The sequence below is a fragment of the Mustela putorius genome, unplaced genomic scaffold (assembly GCF_011764305.1).
Source record: "Mustela putorius furo isolate JIRA1106 unplaced genomic scaffold, ASM1176430v1.1 tig00003898_pilon_pilon_pilon, whole genome shotgun sequence".
In the NCBI taxonomy this organism is placed as follows: domain Eukaryota; kingdom Metazoa; phylum Chordata; class Mammalia; order Carnivora; family Mustelidae; genus Mustela; species Mustela putorius.
This window is the reverse complement of record NW_025422047.1, coordinates 6042581-6069175: the sequence shown is the minus strand read 5'-3', so window position 1 is coordinate 6069175 and position 26595 is coordinate 6042581.

Genomic DNA, 26595 nt, shown 5'->3' with positions numbered 1-26595 from the left:
CAGGAAGGAAACACATTAAATGAGGTCCATTTTGCCATAGTTTTTTTTATCTCAGGGAACCTTACCAACTATGGCACAAGGAAGTTCAGACCAAACTTAAAGCAACCAGCTATCTAAGTGAAGGACAGATTATAATTCAGGGCTGCTAAGGAGGTGGTATTTGAAGGAAAGAATACTAGAGAGGAGGGAGCTGTATAAATATAGATATGGACAGGGGTGCCTGGGTGGCTCAGTGGTTAAGCATCTGCCTTTAGCTCAGGTCATAATCCTGGGGTCCTGGAATCGAGTCCTGCATCGGGCTCCCTGCTCAGTGGGAAGCCTGCTTCTCCCTCTCCCACTCCCCCTGCTTATATTCCCTCTCTTGCTGTTTTTCTCTGTCAAATAAATAAATAAAACCTTTAAAAATAAAATAAACAGAATATAGATATGGGCAAAGACTGAGAGAGAGAGAGAGAGAACCCTTGAATACTAAGCTGTGCATATACTATGAGATCCTGAAAAATCTGGAATTATAGCTGTGGGTTGTAAGCTGGTCAGAGATTCTGGAGCTTGCACAATGTCGAGATATGTTGGAATTCCAACCAACAAGACTGAAGAGAACTTGCTAAATACCCTAAAAATTTAGTTGGGATTTTACAAAGGACAACCATGGAATAAGGCTACTGTAACTTTCCATAAAGTTAATCCTAAAGTAGTTCAACAGCCAAGCCTTGCTAAGATTGAATTGATTCCCCAATAAATTAACCAATTTCCAAAATAAAATATAGCCACTATTCAAAGAGAGAAAAAAGTGACCTCACAAAAATAGCATCCTTAATATTCAATATATGATAAAATAAATTATCAGACATTTGAATAAGCAGGACAATATGACACATAGCCAAGGGAAAAATAGTAAATCATAAAGGCTCAGTAATGATACAATGTAGAATTCAGGAGAAAGGTATTTTTTAAAGGAAAGCATTATAGATATAACAAGAGAGTGGGTCAGAAATTTCAGCAGAGAGGAGAAAAAGATGAAAAAAACTAAAGCCAAGAAATACAGTATCTAAAATGAAAAATACAGTGAATGAGCTAAACAGAAGATCAGACACTCCAGAAGAACGTATCAATTTCTTGGAAAATTGTTCAATGCAAACTACCTAAGATAAAATACACAGAAGGAAAAGACTAGAAAAATATAAAAGACATATGACTTCTGAGACAGTATTGAGACATAGTCTAATGTGTGCAGCTGTAGTCCAAGAAGGAGAGGAGTGATAAACTGAGGCAAAAACAACATCTTTTTTTGAAAAAAAAAAAAATAGTGACTAAAAACCCTTCCAAATCTGAACATAAATATTCACCTACAAAACTGAATACATTGACAAAACCGAAAGCAAAAGAAGCAAAGAAAAAAGAGAGACAGAGAGATAAAAGAAGGAAAGAAAAGAAAGGAGAGAGAGAAAAAAAGGAAGGAAGGAGGAAGTAAAGAAAGGAAGGAAGGAAGGACAGAAGGAAGGGAGAAAGAAAACAGAAAAAAAAAGAAAACTAAGTACATCATAATTACATGGATAAAATTCTGGGATAAAAGAAAATTTTTAAAAAGTAGCCAGAAAAAGACACATCACATATGTGGAAACAATAAGAATAAACACTGACTCTCATCACAGACAATGCAAGTTAGAAAACAATGGAATGTTGTATTTTAAGTGCTGGGGGTGGAAAACAAGCTTTTAACCTAAAACTTCATAGCCTGTGAAAGTATCCTTCAAAAATCAAGAAGATGTGGTATTTATACACAATGGAATACTATGCAGCCATCAAAAGAAATGAAATCTTGCCATTTGCAACAACATGGATGGAACTAGAGCGTATCATGCTTAGCGAAATAAGTCAAGCAGAGAAAGACAACTATCATATGATCTCCCTGATATGAGGAAGTGGTGATGCAACATGGGGGCTTAAGTGTGGGTAGAAGAAGAATCAATGAAACAAGATGGGATTGGGAGGGAGACAAACCATAAGTGACTCTTAATCTCACAAAACAAACTGAGGGTTGCTGGGGGGGAGCGAGGGGGTTTGGGAGAAGGGGGTGGGGATTATGGACATTGGGGAGGGTATGTGCTATGGTGAGTGTTGTGAAGTGTGTAAACCTGGTGATTCACAGACCTGTACCCCTGGGGATAAAAATATATGTTTATAAAAAATAAAAAAATAAAAAAAAAATGAAGGCAAAAGGAAGACATATTCAAATAAAAAATAGCTGACAATAACTTCTATATTGAGCAGAACTACACTATAAAAAATGTTTTAAAAAGTTCTTTAGTCTAAAGAATAACTGATACTGAAAGAAACTTGAATATCAGCAAAGAAATGAAGAGTGCCAAACTATAGTAACTATATGGAAAAATAGAAAAATATGTCTTAATTTCTTTATAACAGTTAGCTGTTTAAAAGAAAAATAGCTAGTAAATGTTTAGTTTTTATCATAGAGAAACATAAAATATGTGACAAACAAAAAGAGGACAAATGTAAGGTCCTTAATCTTACATGTTAAAAGATAAAATTTTAATTTAAATTGGACTGTGGTAAGTTAATAATGCATACTGTAACCACAAGACCAATCACTAAACATGGGAAGCAAAAGGAATAGATAAATGAAACAACAATAAATATTTGATTCATCTAAAAGATGAAGGAAAATGAAGGAAAACAACAGAACAAATGACATAAACAAGGGGAAATAGCAAAATGGTGGGCTTAAACTCAATCATATCAGAATTACATGAATGTGAATGGAGTAAACATTGATTAAAACACAATTGTCAGACTGGATATTAAGACACAGCATTGAAAGTAACAAAGTGGAAAAATAGTTATGTATATGAAAACTGGGACATCATGGAGAACATAAATATATTAAAAAGATAAAGTAATACTACTAACTGCTTTGTACCCATAATACCAATCCTATATAAACTCCCTCAGAGAAGAGTGGAAGATAAAATACTTTCCAACTTGTTTCATGAATCAGTTTCCCTAATAGCAAATCCAGAGAAAAACATAAGAAAACTTACAAAAATATTTCTCATGTGTAAATCATAAAAATCCTTAAAAAGTGGTAGCAAATTAAATTCAGCAATATATCAGTATCATAATGCATCATGATCAAGTGAGGTTTGCATGGAATGCAATATTGGTTTACCATTTGGAAATCAATCAATATAAACTGACAGAGTGAAGGCCAAAAATATTTCATATGGTCATTTTAATATATGCAGAAAAAGCATATAACAGACTTCAACCCCCATTCATGATAATTCTTAACAAACTAAAAGCAAAGGGAACTTCCTTAACCTCATTAAGGATATCTGTGAAAAACACAGCTGAGCACAGGAAACTTTAAGGCAAAGAAACTATTCTACATAATATTTAATGGTTTGGATACATGGCATTATACATGTCAGAATTCCTAGAACTCTGTAACACAAAGAGTGAACTCTAGTGTAAATATGCACTTTGGATAATAATGTATCAATAATCATTTATTGACTGTTATACATTCATCAGATAGACCACTGTAATGCAAAATATTAGTAATAAGGAAGCTGTGGGTGGAAGCATGGGATACATGGGAATTCTGTATGCTCAATTTTTCTGTGAATCTAAAACTGCTCTAAAAATAATTACATTTTTTAAAAGATTTTATTTGTTTATTTGACAGACAGAGATCACAAGTAGGCAGAGAGACAGGCAGAGAGAGAGGAGGAAGCAGGCTCCCTGCTGAGCAGAGAGCCCGATGCAATGTTGGGCTCAATCCCAGGACCCTGGGATCATGACCTGAGCCGAAGGCAGAGGCTTAACCCACTGAACCACCCAGGTGCCCCAATAAATACATTTTTAAAAACTACAGAAAACATCAAACTTAATAGTGAAGGATTGAATGTTTTTCCCATTTTAATGAGAAACAAGACAAGGACATCACTATCACCATTTCTGTTCAAAACTGTGCTGGAGATTCTGGTCAGCATACTCAATGCTAAATAAATAAATTCCTAACATAAATATTGGAAAGTGAGAAAGAATCTTTATTTGCAGATTACATTATGATGTACATAAAAATGTTTAAGGAATGAATATATAATAAGACTCCTAAATCTTGTAAGTGAATTTAGCAAGATCACAAGAAATAGGCCAGTATGCAAAAATGAGATGTATTTCTAAATGTGAGTAAAGAGCTCTATAGTGAATACTATACCAGGAGGTTTTTTGAATAAATTTTGGCAGACTGATTCTAAAATGTACAAATAATTTGAAAGGACTTAGCTAAATAATCTTTAAAATGAAGAAAAAAGTTGGAGGATTTATATTGCCAGATTATAAGATGTCCTATAAAGTTATGGTAATCAAGACACTGTGATACAGACATAGAGAATCAATGGAACCAAATCAGTCTAAAAAAGAACCAAAATATATGGCCATTTTGTTTTTAAAAAGGTACCAAAAGCACTCGAAAGAGAAAACGAAGTCTTCAAATGTAACGCTGTAACAACTGGATGATCATACTTTAAAAATGAATCTTGGGTCACCTGGGTGTCTCAGTCGCTTAGGCATCCAACTGTTGATTTCAGCTCAGGTCATGATCTCAGGATCAGAAGATCAAGCCCTTATCGGACTCAGTGTTCAATGGGAATCTGCTTGAGATTCTCTCCCTGGCCCTCCCTCCCCCTGTTCATGTACTTTCTCTCTAAAATAAATAAGAAATAAAATCTTTAAAGAAAAAATTAATCTTGACTTTTCACAACATACTCAAAACAATTTGAGATGGATAATAAACATGAATGTAAAAGCTAAAACTTCTAGAAAAAAAACTAAATATATTTGTAAACTTGGAATAGTCAATGCTTTTTGTACAGTGTAAGAAAAGCACTTACCATAAAAGAAAAAAAAATAGCAGTTGTACTTCCTAATGTTAAAACTTCTCATAAAAAGACAATGTTAAGAAAGTGAAAAAAGCAAGCCACAACCAAGGGGAAAATATTTATAATATATATATCTGAAAAAAAATGATTTGTGTCCAGAAAATGTAAAGAATTCCTGCAACTTTGTACAGAACACATAACCTGATTAAAAAGTGGTCAAAATAATTGAATAGATACTTCAAAAAAGAGTGGATAGAATGATCACTAAACACCCAAAAAAAAGTGATCAAAATCATTAATCATTAATCATCAGGAAAATGCAAATTAAAACTAAATGCAAATTAAAACTAAAATGATATATTACTTCATACTTACAGAAGGTCTATATATTGTGGAAAATGTGGAGCAACTGAATTTATCATTTGTTGTCAGTGGGGCTGTAAAATGGCATAGCCATTTTGGAAATCTAACAATTCCTTATAAATTTATTTACACACACACACACACACACATACATATATATGACCTGTGACCTGCAATTTCACTCCAAGGGCAAATAAAGAGTTATGTCCACAAAAATGCTTGCATATGAAAGTTCATATCACCTTTATTCATAATAATTAAAACCAGAAATAATGCAAATATCCATTGAGAAGGACATGAATAAATTGTGGTATATTCATATAATGGAGCGAGAAAAAATTTTTAAATTGCCCATTGAATGGATAAATGTAATAGCACGGGTAAATTTTGAAGCAAATGAACCAAGACAAAAAAAGATACTGTGTAAAATAGATTCTGTGTGATTCCATGTATATGAAATCCTGCAACAGGTAGGGATTTGGTGTTAGAAATCAGAAGATGGTGACCTTGAAACATGGACTGACTAGAAGAGGCAAGATAAAATTTTCTGGGGTAGAAATATTTCATATCTTGGTTCATTTGTGAGGATATACAAATGTGTGTATTTATCACAACTCATTGAAATTATGATATGTACATTACACTATATATTAATTATACCTCAATAAAGAAAGGACAAATGTTTTTGCATACACACCCATACACACATACAGGAAAGAAAGATGGATTTTGGTTTTGTTTTTATATTTTCCCTTAATGAACCCCGACACTAAAAGAATGTGCCTGCTATATAATAGTTACCCAGCAAATATTCAATGAATCAAGTGATATGTATGAAAAATTCTGAATAATGAAGAAGAAGCTATTAATAATAGTTACCTTTGAAGGTCAGCCTAATAGGAGAGAAGGGGGCTTACTTCCAGCTTTCATACAGTCAATCCTGACTACATATTTCACTGACACATTTGTGTGCACACACACACACAAATACTTCCAGAAACTCATCATGTTACATTATGTATGTATGTTTTTTAATTATGTTTTGGTAAAAATTAAAATGTCTGGCATCTAATGGAACCCAATATATATTTTTGTGAAATATAGGAATTTATTAATATATATGAGCTCTTGATAATGGTGATTTTGCCAAACAATATTGTTTGAGCTTCTAATGACTTCAATCCTCTTTGTATAACTCAGTGTGTGTTGAAGACTGAACTAAAAATTTCATAGTACCTGTTAACAATAAAATGAGCTATAATTCACAAAAGTGTCTGCAAGAGCAGTTACTGCTGAAATTCTCAACTGCTCTGCAAGGTTATTATTATCTCTATCTCTAATTTACAGATGATAAAAGCTGAGATCAAGGAGGCTAAATGATTTGTCAAGATTCTCAGAGTTATACAGTGTCAAATTCAGAATATGTTGCCACATCTGATTCCTAAATGTATGCTTTTTACAATAATTTCCTTTGTCTCTCTTAGATCAAAAATTAATAAGAGAAAATAGAATAAAAAGTCATGTTTTAAAAAGGCAAGTTAAATGTATAATTTAACAGCCAGGGTGATTGGTTTTTCAAAGAAAATATTCCCCGGGAAGAAGACTGGTAAGGTAAGTAGTGGGGACAGAATCTGACTGAGGGGTTGGCAGACAAGACTGCTGCCCAAAGCCCAGACCTGCCGGCATTAAAATAACCATGGAATAAACTAGAAATGAAGTGATTGCTGAGACAGATTTCCTCAAGTATCTTTTTATGTAACTGCAGAAATTCAAATTTGTATAAGCCCAGCTGAAGCACAGTGCGGAAAGGGTGCTCACCAGCATGGACATGTCTCTCTTGAAGAATTTTTCAACACACGCATGCAGTTTGTAGCCAGCTAAAAGACGGCCATAGCTGGCAGCTGAAAGCGAGATAAAACAATTGCAGAGCACAACGCTGTTCACAGGATTGAGGAATTTCTTTCATTACCTAAATCTTTAATAAGCTTGCCAAGAAGTTGTCTGATTTGAATAATCACAAAAGAATAGAGGAGAGAATAAAAGATGTAGGAAAGCAGGAAACTTTTGTCTGCTATTTTTTTTTTTTCAGACTTCTGGCTCTGCTCAGGGCAGCAAAGTAAGTCAGCAGATGAACTTATTTCCGTATACATTTTTGCTAATAGGAAGTCAGAATCTCCCTGCCCCTTTAAATAAATCTTGAATAAATATTTTAAAATTCACTTTGAACTGGTACCAAATTATTAGTCTGGGGACACCCACGGGTCTAGGTCCAGGCTTGGCTGTGTTTGTATAGCCTTTCATTTTATCCTTTTCATCGTGGAATCATGGAAGAAAAAAAAAAGCAAGTACTTCTAAGATTAGAATTATCTGAGAGAAAACAAAAACTACAGTCTTGAAGCACATTTTAGAAACATGCAGAAGAATGAAACTGGATCCTTATCTTACACTATACACCAAAATCAGCTCCGAATGGATTAAAGACTTGTACATAAGACCCTGAAGCCATAAAACTCTCAGAAGAAAACATGAGTGGTAAGCTCATTGACACCAGTCTTAGCGATGATTTTTTGGATTTGACACCAGAAGCAAAGCCAAATAAACAAGTGGAACGGAGAAGAAAACAAAACAAAAAACAGCCGACAGTTCTTAGTGGTACATATTGAATACTAAAATGAATATGGAATGTAAATGTGTTTTAGGAATTCAGATATCAGGGCAATGACCAAAAAGGAAGGTTCACAGTTGAAGTGGATCTTGAGCTATACTTGAAAGATGAGTAGAATTGGGGACTGAGAGTTAAATACCAGGCACAGGTAGAGTGTCACTACAGAACTATGACATCCTGTTCTGTTTCTTCCTGTTAGCTGCTTTTCACCATCCCAACCATTTCCATAACTCAGTACCTCTCAACCCAACCATGTATAGGTACGTACACACACACACACACACACACACACACACACACACATCCCACCTATACACGTGTCCACGTCTTGAAGGAAGATTTTAAAGAGGGTGTGTGGGTAACTATAATAGCTACTTCTACAGTGAAATTCGTTGAGTAATTTGCAAGCACTTCACACAGATGATAGTCCTTACTACAAAACAGAATTGCAAAAATAGTCCCAGTGAAGACAGATTTTATATCCTTCGGATTCTTCCACAGGCATAACTTTTCTTCAAACATCAACACAGGGGATAACTTACCAGAAAGTTCCTGTTCATTTTGGGACAAAATACAAATGCTGTATATTTGGCACCTGCTTGAAATGGAAGATGCTAGTAGCTCTCTTTTGAAAGAGACTTCTGTGAACAAGGACTTGGCCTGCCTTCAGTCCTTCAACACCAACCCTAGTAGTAAGGGTAAAAACACCAGCATCACTCATTAGGTAAGAGGTGAGGTTTTCTGTTGTTTCTTCAGCACTGAACCAGATGTTGGCATGACTGTGTATTTCTCTCCTTGGCTACTCATGGGTAAGTCTTGTTTGGAAACTTTAGCACATATAGAGGGACCCTTTTTAGGCAGAGAGAAAAGTTGAAAAGCTTATTTCTGAGATATTTCTATACTGTTGTAGGTTACTTTCCAAAAGAAAATTATTATAGGGATAAACCATTCTCTTTTGAAATCATGAATCACATTTTCTTTTAAGCTTTCTTTTTGTAACTCAATGTGCAAATATAAGTATAGAAATGTTGTTCTGCATTTTAATCATGATGTGGCAAAAGTCACCTCTCTGCAAAGTTACTTTAAGCAATATGGAGGACAGAGAATAGACAGAAACAATTCCTGATCCTCTACCCATAATTTGAAAAGGAAATGAAATCACATGCCATAATGTACGTCAGCCATGCAAATTGTTTTTTTTTAAAGATTTATTTATTTATTTTAGAGAGAGAGAGAGCAATCAGGGAGAGGGGCAGATGGAGAGAGAGAATCCTGAAACAGACTCCCTGCTGAGCAAAGAGGCTGGCTGATGCAGGGCTCCATTTTAGGACCATGAGATCATGACCTGAGCAGAAATCAAGAGTCGTCTGTTTAACTGACTGTGCCTTCACAGACCACTCACCCCCCATGCAGTTTATTTTTATACATATCCTCTGGTGAAAGGAAGCATCAAAAACCCTAGGAAGTATTCTACTAATATTTTGCAACCCATAAACAAGTTTTAAGACAGTATGTACTTTTTTGTACCTATCCTGAAATTCTATAAGGTCCTGTGTTAGTCAGCATTCCCATTTTTATCATGATTACAAATGAGATTATAAATAAATGAATACTTATGAGAAGAAGGTGGGTGAGAAGCAATCTATCATAATAGAGATGACTTGAAAGACAAACTGTGATTCTGGATTTTACAGTAAAACTGTAAAAATAATTTTAGTTTTATTTAAGAGAAAACCCCCTAGATCAACATGAGTTATATAGTTGTGCAGAAGAACTAAAATTTTGGAAAATACATATATTGTGTTGGTGGGAATGCAAGCTGTTGCAGCCATTCTGGAAAACAGTGTGGAGGTTCCTCAAAAAGTTGAAAATAGAATTACCCTACAACCCAGCAATCATACTACTGCAGCAAACAAAAACCAAAATGCACTTTACCCAATGTAGTGATCCAAAGGGGCGCATGCACCCTGGTGTTTATAGCAGCAATGTCCACAATAGCCAGACTATGGAAAGAACCTAGATGTCCATCAACAAATGAATGGATAAAGAAGATGTGGTATATATATACAATGGAATACTATGCAGCCATCGAAAGAAATGAAATCTTGCCATTTGCAATGATGTGGATGGAACTAGTGGGTATTATGCTGAGCAAAATAAGTCAGAGAAGGACAGTTATATGATCTCTCTGATATGAGGACTTTGAGAGGCAGGGTGGGGGCACTGATGGGCAGGGAAGGAAAAAATGAAACAAGATGGGGTCAGGAGGGAGACAAACCATAAGAGGCTCAATCTCACGAAACAAACAGGGTTGCTGGGGGGGGGGGTGGGAGTGAGGGATAGGGTGTCTGGGTGATGGACATTGGGGAGGGTATATGCTATGGTGAATGCTGTGAAGTGTGTAAGACCAATGATTCACAGACCCGTACCCCTGGGGCAAATAATACATTATATGTTAATTTTTTTAAAAGAAAAGAAAAAATAAAATGTAAAAAAAAAGACATATAATGTGTTTTGTAAGTACAAAGAAAAATAAAATGTTGGAGAGACCCCACTGAACTAGTTAAACGGATCATTCCTCTAACCTGTGTCACTAATCCAATAGAAAAGAGAAATTATACTGAGAATATTTTCATAGCTTTACATTGAAGAAAACTAACAGACTTAAAAACTTCTAGTGCAAACCAAAAAAGAAGAAAAAAAACAAATTGTATAATCAAATTAAGAATTGGGGGAAAATTTCTGCTTCTGGTTAGAATGTAGGCAGTCACGACGAGATGGTACTATCAGTCAAACAATGAGAATAGGACAGATAAGCTACTAAATTATAGCTTAAAAAAACCACCAGGCAGTTAAGGATGCAAATTGACCTAAATACACTAAATTCCAGAAATTGGCAAATCCTTCCTGGGAGAGAAGACAGCCATGGCTGTTCCCATTCCTAGTAGAGCTGCCAGAGATAAAATGAATCTGGCATACACACCAATAAGAAGAAATCAGATAAACATTTTGGGAATTTTTTTTAACGTACGATATTTTACATACAATATTACATTAGTTTTAGCTACACAACATAGCAATTCAACAACTCTATACCTTATACCCTACCACACTATACCTACCACAGGTGTAGCTACCATCTGTCACCAAAGCTGCTACAGTATCATCAACTGCATTATTTATGCTGTGCCCCTCATTACCATAATTCATTCATTCCATAGTTGAAAACCTGTATCTTTCATTCTTCAAAACTTTTGCTCAACCATCCAACCCGCTTCCTGATGCCAAACATCAGTTGTATTCTATATTTATGGCCTCGTTCTGCCTTTTGTTTGTTTATTCATTTGTTTTGTTTTTAAATTCCACATATGAGTGAAATCATATGATATTTGTCTTTGTCAGTCTGGTTTATTTCACTTAGCGTAACACCCTCTTGGTCCATCCATGTTGTTATAAATGCAAGATCTCCTTTTTTAAATGTTGTGTAGTATTCCTCTGCATGCGTGTGTGTGTGTGTACCACATCTTCTTTACCCATTCATCTATTAATGGGCACTTACAACTCAACACCAAAAAAACAAACAATTTGACTAAAAAATGGTCAGAGGACCTGAATGACATTTTTTAAAGACATACATAATGGCCGACAGACACATGAAAAGATACTGATTACTCATCATCAGGGAAATGTCAATCAGGACCACAATTGAATACCAATTTACACCTGCCAGAATTGCTTGAATCAAAGACAAGAAATAACAAGTGTTGGCAGGGATGTGGAGAAGAAGGAACCCTTGTTCACTGTTGATGGGAATGTAAATTGGTGCAACCACCATGAAAAACACTATAGAGTTTCCTCAAAAAAATAAAAATAGAAATGCCACATGATCTAGTAGTTCACTTTTTGTAAACTCTTAGGAGTCAAGTGAGGACTGGCATGACAGGTTAGACTCAAAGGCCCCCGAGGAAAAGTGATTTCTGCATCCATGCCCCATGCCTTTCCCATGGGCCTTCACTGAGTCCATGGAAATCGTTCATTGAAGACTAGGGATGAAGGAGGGGAGCAGAGATAAATCCTTCAGAGGCACTCCAGATGTGGAAGATTAAAGATGCTCACAAACCAGGGTGCCTGGGTGGCTCAATGGGTTAAAGCATCTCCCCTCGGCTCAGGTCATGATCTCAGGGTCCTGGGATCCAGCCCCACAGCTGGCTTTCTGCTCAGAATGGAGCCTCCTCCCCCCACCCACTGCCTGCCCCTCTGCCTACTTGTGATCTCTGTCAAATAAGTAAATAAAATCTTTTTTTAAAAATGCTCACAAATTATTTGAATGCCTCCCATTGAGAGATGGTGTTAGAGTTTCCCTTCTCTTGAATCTAGGTGGGCTCTATGATTTATTTGACCAATAGAATAAGGCAGGAATAATATTGTGCCAGTTTCTGTGTTCAGGTATTAAGAGACTAGCAGCTTCTACTTCATGTATCTTAATATCCTTGGTTTTTGAAGCCAGCCCCCTGCTGTCAGGAAGCCCAAGAAGCACCATGGAAAGATCCATGTGCTCCCAAGCAAAACCTGTGGTTAAGCTCTCAGCTGAAATAAACAAATTGTCAGAAATGTGAAGGAGTCATCTTGGAAGTGTGTCTGCTAAGTCAGTGGAGGTGATTTACCCCAGCTGATGCTGCATGGAATCGAAAAAAATTGCCCAGACAAACTCTATTGTAATTCCTAACACACAATATCATTTGTCTATATGGATAAGAATTGACCCAGCATATTTACTGAAGGGACAGTTCTTTACTCATTGTTCTGCGGTACTATCTATGCCGTAAATCAAATGTCCACACATATATGGATCTCTTTCTGGGTTCTGTATTCTCTTCTGTTTGACTGTTCTCAAAATACCACCTGTTTGAGTTACTCTTTATTTTTTTAAGATTTATTTATTTATTTATTTATGAGAGTGTGAGAGAGAACAGGAGGGGCAGAGGGAAAGGGAAGTGCAGAGTGTAATGCAGGGCTCTACTCATGACCCTGAGATCAGGACCTGGGCCAAAACCAAGAGTTAGATGTTTACCTGACTGTACCACCCAGGCACCCCTCGATTACTGTGTTCTTAAAATCTCAATATTTCCTGTAAGTTTCTTCTTCTTCTAGATTATATAGGAAATTTTCAGTTCTTAGACTTTTCATGTAATTATAGAATCAGTTTATGTGGAGGTCTCTCGTATATTTATTGAACTTTTCCTTATTTATTTTTATGTAAATGGCATTTAAATTTTTAATTTTAATTTTCTTACTGATGGTTATTTGTTTTGTGAATATAATTGATAAATATTTTTTTTTAAAGATTTTATTTATTTATTTGACAGAGAGAGATCACAAGCAGGCAGAGAGGCAGGCAGAGAGAGAGGAGGAAGCAGGCTCCCCGCTGAGCAGAGAGCCCGACGTGGGACTCGATCCCAGCACCCTGAGATCATGACCTGAGCCGAAGGCAGCGGCTTAACCCACTGAGCCACCCAGGCGCCCTAATTGATAAATATTTTTAACGTTAAACTATATTCAACAACCCTGCTAACTTTATTTACTAACTAAATTGATTTTCTATATATTTAAAAATTTTTATAACCATGTCATATGTGAAACATGATAATTTTATTGCTTTCTTTCCAATGCTTATACACTTAATTTTTCTTAGATTATCGGATATAATTTATAGTACAGTGTTGAACAAGAGTAGCGGTAATAAGCAACTTAGTTTCTGATTACAGTTAGAAAATATTGTGAAGTGTGTAAACCTGGTGATTCACAGACCTGTACCCCTGGGGATAAAAATATATGTTTATAAAAAATAAAAAATAATAAAAGAAAATATTGGAAATATCACAATTATAAATAATGTTTACTGTAGAATTTTTATTACACTTTATTTTTTTCCATTTTATTTTCTTCTATTTCTTTTCTGTGTTCCAGAATTCATTGTTTATGTACCACACCTAGTTCCATGCAATATTTGTTACCCTTTATTAATAAAGGAGTATTCAGATTATTTCCTTTTATGTCTACTTTATAATTTGTTATTTTCTAGAAGGTTGTTCACTTCATCTGTATTTGTAAATTAGCAAAATTATATTTTTATGATCCATTAGCATGTAGGTTGCTGCAGTGGTATTCTGGTAAATGTTTAACAAGCAGATCTCTGGGGGAAACATGCATTATACATGTACATGAGTTTATTATAAACTTCATTGATATACAGGGTCTGTAACATATGATTTAAAATAATAATAAACTACATAATACTCCTTTTTGGTTTTGCACATTTTTGTTTTTATTGAGGTATGATTAATACAGTGTTGCATTAGTTTCAGGTGGTACAATATGATTCACAAATTGTATACATTTCTCAGTGCTTATTAAGATAAGTGTACTCTTAATTTCCTGTATCTGTTTCACCCATCTCCCCATCCACTTCCCTTCTGGCAACCACCAGTTTGTTCTCTGCATTGAAGAGTCTAGTTTTTTTTTTGTCTTTCTCTCTCTTTGTTCATTTGCTTTCTTTCTTAAATTTCACATATGAATAAAATGATTTGGTATTTGTCTTTTTCTGACTGACTTATTTCACTTAACATTATATAGACCCTCTGTCTATGTTGTTGCAAATGGCAAAATTTTCTTGAGCTATAAAAAAGAATAAAATCTTGTCATACACACACAGACACACACACACAAACACATACCATTTCTTCTTTATCCATTTATTTATAGATTGATCTGGGTTGCTTCTGTATCTTAGCCATTGTAAATAATCCTGCGATAAATATAAAGATGCATATATCTTTTCAAATTAGTGTTTTTGTATTGGTAGTACTGGATCATATGGTGACTCTATTTTTAACTTTTTGTGGAATCTCCATACTGTTTTGCACAGTGGCTGTACCAGTTTGCATTTCCATCAACAGAGCATAAGTGTTCCCTTTTCTCCACATCCTCACCAACTCTTGTTACTTCTTGTCTTTTTGATTCTAGCCATTCTGAGAGGTGTAAAGTGATATCTCACTGTGGTTTTAATTTGCATTTCATGGATTACTATCTGATGTTGAGCCTCTTTTCATGTGTTGGCCAACTGTGTGTATTTTCTAGGGAAAGGTCTATTTAGGTGCTCTGCTCACTTTTCAGTCAGATTATTTGGGGTTTTTGGTGTTGAGTTGTATAAATTTTGGATATTAACCTCTTATCAGTTATATTATTTGTAAATATCTTCTCCCATTCAGTTGACTACATTCTTGTTTTGTTGATGGCTTCCTCCACTGTGCAAAAGCTTTTTATTTTGTTGTATAGTCCCAATAATTTATTTTTGCTTTTGTTTTCCTTGCCTCACCTAGAAAGATGTTTCTATAGCCAGAAATTACTACCTATGTTTTCTTTTAGGAATTTTATGGTTTCAGGTCTCACATTTCAAGTCTTTAATCCATTTTGAGTTTAGTTTTGCTTATGCTATAAGAAAGTGGTCCAGTTTCATTCTTTTGCACGTAGCTGTCCAGTTTTCCCAGCATCATATGTTGAAAAGATTGTCTCTTCCCACTGGATAGTCTTGCCTCCTTTGTTGTGCATTAACTGACTATAAAAATATGAGTTTACTTCTGGGATTTCTGTTCTGATCTATGTGTCTGTGTTTGTTTTGGTACCATACTATTTTGATTACTACAGCTTTGTAATATATCTTGAAATCTGATATTGTGATACCTCCATTTTAATCTTTTTCACAAATGCTTTGGCAATTCAGGATCTTTTGTGGTTCCATACAAATTGTTTTGGGTAGTATGGACACTTTAACAATATTGTTTCTTCCAATCCATGAGCATGGAATATCTCTCCATTTGTTTATGTCATCTTCTATTTCTTTCATCAGTGTTTTATACTTCCAAGAGCACAGGTGTTTTACTTTCTTGGTTTAGTTTATTTCTAGGTAGTTTATTCTTTATGGTGCAATTGTAAATGGGATTGTTTTCTTAATTTCTCTCTCTTCTACTTCATTACTAATGAAAACAGATTTCTGCTTATTAATTTTGTGTCCTGTGACGTTACTAAATTCATTTTTTAGTTCTAGTAATTTTTAATGTAGTCTTTAAGGTGTTTTATATATATATATTTATATATATATATTTATATTTATATATATATATATATATATATATATATATTACGTCATTGGCAAATAGTGACAGTTTCTTTGTCCTTAGCAATTTGAATGCCTTTTTTGTTGTTGTTGTCTGATTGCTATGACTAGGTCTCCAGTTCTATGATGAATAAAAGTTGTGAAAGTGGACATCCCTGTCTTGTTGAAGATCTTAGAGGAGGAGAAGCTCTCAGTATTTTTTCCATTGAGTATAATGTTAGTTGTTGGTGTTTCATATAAGGTCTTTATTATGTTGAGAAGCATTCTCTCTAAATCCACCTTACTGAGAGCTTTTATCATGAATTGATGTACTTTGTTACATGCTTTTTCTATAAATAGTGAAATGATCATATGGTCTTTATTTTTTTTCTTGTTAACATGATGTATTATGCTGATTGATATGTGAATATTGAGCCACCCTTGCACTCTTGGAATCCTACTTGATTATGGTGAATTATTTTATTTTTTTTTAATTTATTTTTTATTTATTTTCAGCATAACAGTATTCATTATTTTTGCACCACACCCAGTGCTCCATGCAATCCGTGCCCTCTATAATGCTCACCACCTGGTACCCCAACCTCCCATCCCCCATCCCTTCAAAACCCTCAGATTGTTTTTTAGAGTCCATAGTCTCTCATGGTTTACCTCCCCTTCCAATTTCCCCCAACTCCCTTCTCCTCTCTAGCTCCCATGTCCTCTATGCTATTTGTTATGCTCCACAAATAAGTGAAACCATATGATAATTGACTCTCTCTGCTTGACTTATTTCACTCAGCATAATCTCTTCCAGTCCCATTCATGTTGCTACAAAAGTTGGGTATTCATCCTTTCTGATGGAGGCATAATACTCCATAGTGTATATGGACCACATCTTCCTTATCCATTCGTCCATTGAAGGGCATCTTGGTTCTTTCCACAGTTTGGCGACCGTGGCCATTGCTGCTATGAACACTGGGGTACAGATGGCCCTTCTTTTCACTACATCTGTATCTTTGGGGTAAATACCCAGTAGTGCAATTGCAGGGTTTCAGATCACAATGCTTTGTGATTGAAGTTCTCAGATCACAATGCTTTGAAACTGGAGCTCAATCACAAGGAAAAGTTATGAAGGAACTCAAACACCTGGAAGCTAAAGACCACCTTGCTTAAGAATGCTTAGATGAAATGGATGCATTCCTGGAAAACTATAAACTCCCAAAATTGAACCAGGAAGAAATCGACAACCTGAATAGACCGATATCTAGTAACGAGATTGAAGCAGTGATCAAAAACCTCCCAAAAAATAAGAGCCCAGAACCTGACAGATTCCCTGGGGAATTCTACCAAACTTTCAAAGAAGAAATAACACCTATTCTCCTGAAGCAGAAGGAAAATTGAAGCAGAAGGAAAACTTCCAGACTCTTTCTATGAAGCCAGCATTACCCTGATCCCCAAACCAGGCAAAGACCCTACCAAAAAGGAGAATTTCAGACCAATATCACTGATGAATATGGATGCTAAGATTCTCAACAAGATCCTAGCAAACAGGATCCAACACATTAAAAAGATTATCCACCATGACCAGGTGGGATTCATCCCTGGGCTACAAGGATGGTTCAACATTCGCAAATCAATCAATGTGATAGAACAAATTAATATGAGAAGAGAGAAGAATCACATGGTCCTCTCAATCGATGCAGAAAAGAGCATTTGACAAAATCCAGCATCCGTTCCTGATTAAAATGCTTTAAAGTATAGGGATAGAGGGAACATTTCTGAACTTCATAAAATCTATGAAAGACCCACAGCAAATATCATCCTCAATGGGAAAAAGCTTGTAGCCTTCCCGTTGAGATCAGGAACACAACAAGGATGCCCACTCTCACCATTCTTGTTCAACATAGTATTAGAAGTCCTAGCAACAGCAATCAGACAACAAAGAGAAATAAAAGGTATCCAAATTGGCAATGAAGAAGTCAAACTCTCTCTCTTCGCAGATGACATGATTCTTTATATGGAAAACCCAAAAGATTCCACCCCCAAACTACTAGAACTCATACAGCAATTCAGCAACGTGACAGGATACAAAGTCAATGTACAGAAATCAGTGGCTTTCTTATACACTAACAATGAAAATACAGAAAGGGAAATTATAGAATAGATTCCATTTACTATAGCACCAAGAACCATAAGATACCTCGGAATTATTTTATTTTTTAATATATCTTGGATTTGATCTGATAACACTTTGTTGTGGATTTTTGTATCTGTGTTCATCAGAGATATTGGCCTGTAATTTCTTTCTTTTCATGGTGTCTTTATCTGGCTTTGTTATCAGGGTAATGCTGGCCTCATATAATGAAGCTTTCCTTCCTCTCCTATTCTTTGGAATTGTTTGAGAAGAATAGGTAGTAACTGTTTTATAAATATTTTGTAGAATGTACCTGTGAACCCTTCTGGTCCTGGACTTCAGTTTCTTGGAGTTCTTTTTTTTTTTTTTTTTTTTTTTTTTTTAATTTCCAATTCAATTTCATTTCTTGTAATAACTCTGCTCAAATTTTCTATTTCTTCTTGATTCAATTTAGAAGGCTGTATGTCTCTGGGAATTTCTTCATTTCTTCTAGGTTATCTAATTTTTCTGCATATAGTTTTCCATAATAGTCTCTTAAAATTCTTTGTATTTCTGTGGTGTTGATTGTTACTTCTCCTCCTTAATATGTGGTTTTGTTCAAGTCATCCCTTTTTCTTGATGAGTCTGGCTAAAGGTTTTCCAATGTTTTTGATCTTTTCAAGAACCAACTCTTGATTTCATTGATTTCTTTTTAGTCTCTATTTCATTTATTTCTACTCTAATCTTTATTATTTCCTTCCTTCTATTGGATTGGGTTTTGTTTGTTCCTTAACTTTTTTAGCTCCTTTAGGCATAAGGTTAGGTTATTTATTTGAGATTTTTCTTATATCTTGGGGTAGGCCTGTATTGCTATAATCTTCCCTTAGAATAGCTTTTGTTATAGCCTAAAGATTTTGGACCATTGTATTTTCATTTTAATTTGCCTGTATGTACGTTTTAATTTCCTCTTTGATGTTTTGGTTGACCCATTTATTGTTTAGTAACATATTATTTAACCTCCATGTGTTTGTGTTTTTCCAGATTTTTTCTTGTGATTGATTTCTTATTTCATACCATTGTGGTTGGAAAAGATGCATGACCAGATTTCAGTCCTTTTAAATTTATTGAAACTTGTTTTGTGGCCTGACATGTGGTTTATTCTGGGGAATGTTCCATGTGCACTTGAGAAGAATGTGTATTCTGCTGGTTTTGTATGGAATGTCCTGAATATATCTGTTAGGTCCATCTGCTCCAATGTGTCATTCAAAGCCACTGTTTCCTTGTTGATACTCTGGATGATCTATCCATTGGTGTCTATGGGGTGTTAAGTTCCTTATTACTGCTACATTACTGTCAATTTTTCCTCTATGTCTATTAATAGTTGCTTTAGGTATTTAGCTGTTCCTATGTTGGGTACATAAATATTTATAATTTTTATCTTCTCTTGTTGGATTATTTCCTTTGTCATTAGGTAGTGTCCTTCTTTGTATTTTGTTACAGTCTTGGTTTTAAAGTCTATTTTGTTCAATATAAGGATAGTTACCCCAGCTTTTCTTTTTGCTCTCACTTGCATACTAAATATTTTTCCGTCCTTTTGCTTTTAATCTGCATGTGTCTTTAAGTCTGAGGTGAATCCCCTGTAGGCAGTATATAGATGGGTCTTGCTTTTTTATTCATTCAGTCCTTTATTCAGTTCATTCATTCATTCAGTTCATTTACTTTCAAAGTACTTACTGATAGGTATGAAGTTACTGCCATTTTATTACTTGTTTTACAATTCTTTTTGTAGTTCTTCTCTGCCCGTTTCTTCTCTTGCTCTTTTCCTTGTGGTTTGATGGTTTTCTTTAGTGATATCCTTGGATTCCTTTATTTTTATTTAATTGTGTATCTGTTATAGGTTTTTGGTTTGTGGTTCCATTATGTTCATTTAGAACTTCTTATTCATATAGCAGTCTATATTAAGTTGATGCTCACTATGTTTGCACCCATTCTAAAATCTCTAAATGTTACTCCTCCCCACCATGTTTTATGTATATGATATCATCCTTTTATTTTTTTTAATCCCTTGACTAATTTTTAATAGATAAAATTGATTTTACTGCTTTGGTGCATTAACTTCCATACTAGTTTTATAAGTGATTAATCTATTCCTTTTATTATATTTGCATTTACCCATGAAATTTTTTCCTTTCATGATTTTGTTACTCCTGATTATGGCCTTTTCTTCCCACTCAAAGGATTTCCTTTAATGTCTTTTGAAGGCTGTTTAGTGGTGACAAACTCCTTTAACATTTGTTTGTCTAGGGAACTCTTTATCTCTCCTTCTATTCTCAATGATAGGTAAGGTATTCTTGATTGCAGGTTGGTTTTGTGGGGTTTTTTTTCCCCCTTTCAGTAATCTGAATATATCATCCTATTCCCTTTTGGCCAGAATATTATATGCTAAAAAATTAGCTAATAGCCTTATGGGTTTCTAACTCTTTTCTTTTCCCTTGTTGTTTATAAAATTCTCTCTTTATCATTACTGTTCTGCCATTTTAGTTACTAAGTGTCTTGGTTTGACCTCTTGGGTTGGTTTTGTTGGGGGGCTCTCTGTGCTTTGATTTGGATGCCTGTTTACACTCCCAGATTAAGGAAACTTTCAGCTATTATTTCTTCAAATTTTTCTGCCCCCATATCTCTTTCTTTTCCTCATAGGGGTCCCTATAATACAAGTTTTATTCTGTTTGATGTTCTTATTATATATCTATGCAGATATAGCGATACATTTCTGTTTGGCTTGATTGCTTCCCAGTACTCTGTCCTCCTAGTCACTGATCTGTTTTTGGCCTCCTCTTTTCTTTTTTTGAAAGACTTTATTTTTAAGCCATCTCTACACCCAACATGGGGATTGAACTTACAACCCTGAGATCAAGAGTCATGTGCTCTACTGACTGAGCCAGACAGATGCCCCTCTTCTTCTGCCTTCTGTAATCTACTATTGATTTCCTATAGTGTATCTTTAATTTCAGTTCTTGAGTTCTTTATCTCTGATTGATTGGTTCTTTTTTATATTTCCTTGTTAAAGTTCTTACTGAGATCCTCTATTTTTTTTCTCAAGTCAAATGAATATATTTATGACCATTGCTTTGAATTCTTTATCAGTCATATTTCTTATCTCCATTTCATTTAGCAGTTTTGATGTGGTTTTGCCCTGTTCTTTTAATTTATTTGTTTATTTATTTATTTTATTCTTTTATTTATAGTCCTCTGTCTTCTCATTTGTTTTTATTTCTATGTATCAGCTATGTCTTTTGATACTGAATGTAGTGGCTTTGTAAAAAAGAGTTCTTGTGGTCCCCTGTAACACCATGGCCCCTGTTTAACAAAATCTGATGCTTTGGGGATATCTCCTATGTGGGTTATGTGCACTCTACTATTGTGGCTGAGCTGTGTTTGCCTTAAGTTCACTTGGCCACAGTGTACCACTTTGCCTTTTGTGGGCAAGGTTTATCCTTGTGCTGGGGTCAATCTAGGACCACTGTGGGCTTGTAGTTGGGTGTTTTCAGCAGTCAGACTTGATGACTGCCCTGTCCCTCTGCTAGGACTGCAGTCACTCCAAATTTCAGGGCTCTCTCCCCATAGTGCTCTCTGAGAGGCCTTCATTGGCAGCGGGGCTGCTAGTCACATCCAATGCCTATTCCCAGTACTTCTGTACTCACACCAAACTGCAGGGCTCTCTCCCTGTGCTTCCCCCAACAGGTTTTTGTTGGTGGGCCAGGCCAACTGTCAGACCAAATGCCTGTCCTCAGTCCATCTGTGAGGGTTGCAATTGCAGTAGGTATAGTGGTGTTGGCAGGGTAGGTGGAGAGTGTTCATGCTGTAGGCTGCGGGAGGAGGGAGGAGAAAAATGGCAACTGCCAGCAGTTTTATTCTTGGAGAATTCTCCCAAAGATCCCTGTTTCTGCAGCACACGTTCTGAGATAAGTAAATAAATCTCCTTTATATATACTCCAGACACTTTTCAAACCTCTACTTCCGTGTTGCATCTCTGTGGGGTTGTTTGTTATGCTGGCTCATCCTCTGACTCTCCCAGAGCTAAACCCACTGATTTTCATCAAAGAAGTACTCAGAGTTATGCCCTGCTGATTGTGAAATCTCCTGATGTTAAGCTCTACTGGCTTTCAAAGCCACATTTTATGGAAACTAGTCTTCCCTGTGCAGTTCCCCCATGCCTAGGGTGCCTGGGGCCGGCGGAGGGGGGGTGGATTCTGCTTGTCTCCCTTCTGCATGTTTTTGGTGTCCCTACCATTTGTGTTTAGTCTTGTTGGGCATTTGGTTCCCAACTGCATTTCTGCCCCTCCTGCCTGTTATAACGTGGCTTTATCTCTTTGATTAACTATGTAAAATCTGTTCTGCCATTCTTTAGGTCATTTTCTGAGTTAGTTGCACTAACTTTGCTGTTACCTGTGTGCATCTGTAAGTGAGGTGAGTTTAGGATCCTCCTAGTCCACCATCTTCCCAAAAGTTACATAATAGTCTATTGTAAGTCAGATTTAAATTTAATCTTGCTGAATGTTTTCTTTGATTTTTTGCCAAACTCTTTTATCCATATCAAATCTATAACTGCATATCAATCTTGTTTTGGCACTTGGAGTTGCACTCTAATGTGCTATATTATTCCAAAATTATTGATTATCATTACATCTAACATCATCTACTATTAAAGAATTTCTTGACTTTATACAAATTATATTCATTAAACTGAATCCCTTTTCAGCTTCAGCATTTTGTATATAAGAACTTCACTTGTTCTTCATAATGTGAACAACTTTATTGATGAATTGGTTAACAGTTTTGAATGCTTGTGGGTAAGAGATGTGTGGTAGCATTCCATTATATAGTGTTTCCATGATACAAATACAAAGGATATAGATATCTAGGTGCATGGATACTAGTAATATGTAGAAAGCAATGAGTTTTAAGTATTTATTACCTTTATTTTTAATTTAACTTTGTTGAAGATTTATATAACTTAACTTAGTAATAACTCTATTTAAAAATTGGATTGAAAGTTTAAAAATCAGATGTAATGAGCCAATACAAGCCAACTGTAGCGTAACTGTAATGTCTTTTTTTTTCATTCCTGATTTTGGTAATTAATGTGGTCCTTTTCCTTTTTTAAAAATCAATTTCACTGTGAGCTTATAAATTGTATAAAACTTTCATAAGATAGACTTTTTGACTTTGTTGATACACTCTATTGTATTTTTGTATTTCATTAATTTCTGTTCTCATCTTTATTTCTTTTCTTCTGCATCTACTTTGTTTTTGATTTGTTATTCTTTAAGTTCTTGAGATGAATGTTTAGATCATGATATTCAGCATTTTTTTTATAATTTTTTATTTTTTATAAACTTATATTTTTATCCCCAGGGGTACAGGTCTGTGAATCACCAGGTTTACACACTTCACAGCACTCACCAAAGCACATACCCTCCCCAATGTCCATAATCCCACCCCCTTCTCCCAAACCCCCTCCCCCCCAGCAACCCTCAGTTTGTTTTGTGAGATTAAGAGTCACTTATGGTTTGTCTCCCTCCCAATCCCATCTTCTTTCATTTATTCTTCTCGTACCCACTTAAGTCCCCATGTTGCATCACCACTTCCTCATATCAGGGAGATCATATGACAGTTGTCTTTCTCTGCTTGACTTATTTCACTAAGCATGATACGCTCTAGTTCCATACATGTTGTCGCAAATGGCAAGCCATCAAAAGATATTCAGCATTTTTAAAATGTTTGTATTGACGAATATAAATTATAAGCACTGCATTAGCTGTATCTCACAAGATACCTTTCAAGTTTCTTTTTTTTTTTATTTGAAAGTATTTTTTAAGGCTTATTCAACATACAATATATGATACATATTTAATAATATAATATTTAGCAAGTACAATCTGATAGGTTTTGATGTTTGTGTATACCTCTGAAACCATCACAATTATGTAGAAGATTTTTTATGGACCATTGCTCTTGGGTAGTTTCCTAGAAGTGAAATGGCCAGGGCATATGGCAGGCATTTGCTTACCTTTTTAAGAAACTGTCAAAGTGTTTGCCAACATAATTGTATTATTTTATGGCCCAACTACTATTGTAGGAAAGTTGTATTGGCTATAATTCTTTTTTTAAATATATTCTTATTAAAATTTGATATGATTGGTATAATTTTAGTAATTTTAATAGGTGTATAGTAATACCTCATTATAGATTTAATTTGCATTTCCCGATATTATGTTCCTTTTTATTGCTGAGTAACATTCTGTCAGATGGATATGCCACCATTCGTGTCTGTTCATCCACTGAAGGACATTTGGTTTGTTTTCAGTTTGGAGCAATTTTCTATAATTTGCTACAGTTGCTACAAACATTCACATATTATTGTTTTTGCGAACATGAGTTTTTATATCTCTTTGACAAATACCCAGGAGTGTGATTAATGGGTCATGTGATAATTATATGTTTAACTTTTTTAAAAAATTGCTGCATTGTTTTTTAAGTGGCTTAAACAGCTTTCATTCCAGCTAGCAACATATTGCAGATGTTTCTCTATCCATTTACTTTAAGCTTATATGTCTTTATATTTAAAATGAGTTTCTTATGGGCAACCTATAATTACGTATTTTTTGATTATCCAATCTGACAATCTCTGCCTTTTAATTGGGGTTCTTAAACCATTTACATTTAATGTGATTATTGATTAAAGCTTAGTTTAATCTATCATCTTGCTGTTTGTTTTCTGTGTTCTTTTAGATTAATTCCATGGGTATTTTTTTGTTGTTTTTCCCACTGCTGACATATTACCTATAACTCTTTGGCTTATTTTAGTCAATGCCTTGGAGTTTTTAGTATACATCTTTTATTTATCACAGTCTACCTGTAAGTAATTCTTTGCAATTTCTTATATAAGAACCCTACAACAGTATATTCTTCTTTGTTTCTCTCAGTATCTAAGGCCATCATCTCTTTCCTATACTTTTGTGCCCCAGGTGATCTGATCTCTGTGTTGCTGGACATCTCATAGTGTAGGTGTTCAAAGGCTATTACAGTATAATTTAAATTCTCAAATTATATTGTTTCAATTTAATCTATAATCAAAATTTTGTTATGTTTACTGTTGTCCCTTCTATTTTCTCTTGTACTACTTTGGGCCTACCTAAGTTAGATAACACATGCTGAAGTACTTGATATCAAGTTTTCTTTCTCCTGAGCTAGATACAGTTTTGAAAAAACATAGGAAACATTCTAGGAATTAAATGATCAAGTATGTAATGAACTGATAAGAGTTTGAAATTTAAGTTGTAATATTTAACAGTAATAAAAGTAATAAAAGATTTTTTCTTTTCTAATCTCTAAGAAAACATTTACAATCTTAGGGAATTTATTTTAAGATGCATATTGTGTATATTTTTATAAAATATATGTATTTTAACTATGTATGGTGATGGACTTGTTGTGGTAATCATTTTATAATATATACAAGTATTGAATCATCACATCACTTACCAGAAGATAATATGTTATATGTCAATTATATCTCAATTTTTAAAAAATATTCTCCATATATTTATATAATTTTAATTATTTTGTAGGTTAATTTAAATTTAATATATTTTAAAAATTAAAATAATACCTTCAATTCAATAATAGATTTTTGTTTATCACCCTAACTGTCCAGTATGAAGTTAAAAAAGAAAGTGACAAATTTTAACAGAATTCTTGACTTCCAATCATTTTTAACAGCATGTAGACATATATTATAACAACACAAATATTTGTTTAACAAAATGCCAGAATTTTTTCTCTGGAATTAAATGTAAGCCAAATGAACAAATGACCCATTTTAATTTGACTTGGAATGGGACCCAAATTATAAATACCATCATGTGTATAATTTTCCAGTTATAATAAAATGAGTGGGGTTTTTTGTCTACTTTCAAGATTGACCTCAAAGCATTTCTTTTGCCTCCTGAAGGGTTCATAGTAATTATTTAAAAAAAAAAAAAACCATTACATTTTCTCTATATACGAAAATTCCCCCAGGAATGTTTATGTCTGAAAGAGAAATGTTTCAAGGCAAAAATAAGATTTTGAGGTAAGTGTAATGGCATATGGTGAAATTTCCATGAAAATATTTTCATGAGTAATGAAGGAAAATACTAGGAGCAAATCATGAGCATACTCCTTAAGAGGTGATTTAAAAGTTGTGAAAATGCTAAGGATACTCCAGAAAGTACTCCCCTTTTCCCAATTCAGACCTTACTTACTAAGATTTAAGCCTGTTTTTCTCAATGTTTTAGGTGCAAATCCACTATCAAGTCACCTTTCCTCTTAAAAGTTAAGACAAACACATTTTAAT